At 39.1% G+C, this 1,329-nt stretch overlaps 1 pseudogene; it reads left to right on the top strand.

The window, feature by feature from the left end:
- The first annotated feature begins 239 nt into the window (after window positions 1-239).
- Window positions 240-1,103, top strand: LOC125537148 (annotated as a pseudogene).
- The last annotated feature ends 226 nt before the right edge of the window (window positions 1,104-1,329 follow it).

Raw genomic sequence — 1,329 nt, forward strand, 5'->3', positions numbered from 1 at the left:
GTGATCACTAATGTCATGAATACCAAGATGAGTGGGAGGCTGGATTCTCGATTGCACATGGCAGCATACATCTTGAATCCCAAATATAGTTATGCTGACCCGAGCATCTTTACGGATGTGGAGGTAGTGGCTGCGCTTATGGAAGTCATGGAGACATTTTATCATGATGATGACATGAAGCAAAATAAGGTGTTTAACATGGACTTCACCAAGTTTAAAAAGAAAAAGGGTATGTTTGGGAATGTGGCTGCATTGAAAGCAATGGATAATAACAATTTCGATGCCGGTAAGCATGTTCTCAAAGTAAAAAAACTTATTATGACATTTATGAAATTATGGGCTGATTGCATGTTATTTCACTTGTCTCAAATTGTAGGTGATTGGTGGTCAACTTATGGATTACAAACTCCCACATTGCAACACATGGCCATAAGGATACTCAACTTGACCACAAGTTCATCCGGATGTGAAAGAAATTGGAGCACTTTTGAAATGTTAACTCTTAGATTTCTCACAATTAGTCAAATCTGAATATTCTTCTCACAATTTATTTCATGAGGCTTCCATTTTCACTTTGTAGGTAGATGCAAAGAGGAGAAATAAACTAGATGTGGCCCGTAGGGACAATCTTGTTTATATCCAATTCAATGGAAGGATGATTGATAAAAGAAAGAAGTTATCCTCTTCTAGTGATGTTCTTCTTGGTGAAGATGTGTCACGAGCACAAGATTGGATATGCGAAGATGCATACATTGATGATGAGTTTGATCCCACTACGGGGGTGCCATACAACATCATTGATGAAGCAATGGAGGAAAGCGAACCTACAGAGCTTCGTTGGAGTGCATGAGTTAGAGAACTCCATGAAGTTGAAGAATACGTTGAGGATGATGATGATGAATCTGATCATGGGGTAGATATGGAGGATGATGAGATCGATTACGAGTCCGATGATGATGGGGTGATGGCAACCAAAGATGATGATGATGATGAGGAGGAGGAGCCCCCGCAGCCTTGAGCCATTCGTCGCGAACTTATTTTGCTTGCTATTTGTGTGCCCGAACCTTATGTTCTTAATCCTTATTACCTTGATACCTATTTCTATGTGTGTGGCTGAACCTTGTTAGCATGTTACTTATTTGGCTATTTCTATCTATATGGCTGAACTTATCTGGACCTTGTTACCTATTTGTCTTGTGAACCTTATTATGAATTATATTCACTATTCCCTATTTGTGTGGCTGCTATTTATCTTTACATGTGGATGCATATTGTGTGGCTGCCATTTATTTTGTATTCCCTATTTGTGTGGCTGCCATTTATATTGAC

The sequence above is a fragment of the Triticum urartu genome, chromosome 1 (genome assembly GCF_003073215.2).
Source record: "Triticum urartu cultivar G1812 chromosome 1, Tu2.1, whole genome shotgun sequence".
In the NCBI taxonomy this organism is placed as follows: Eukaryota; Viridiplantae; Streptophyta; class Magnoliopsida; order Poales; family Poaceae; genus Triticum; species Triticum urartu.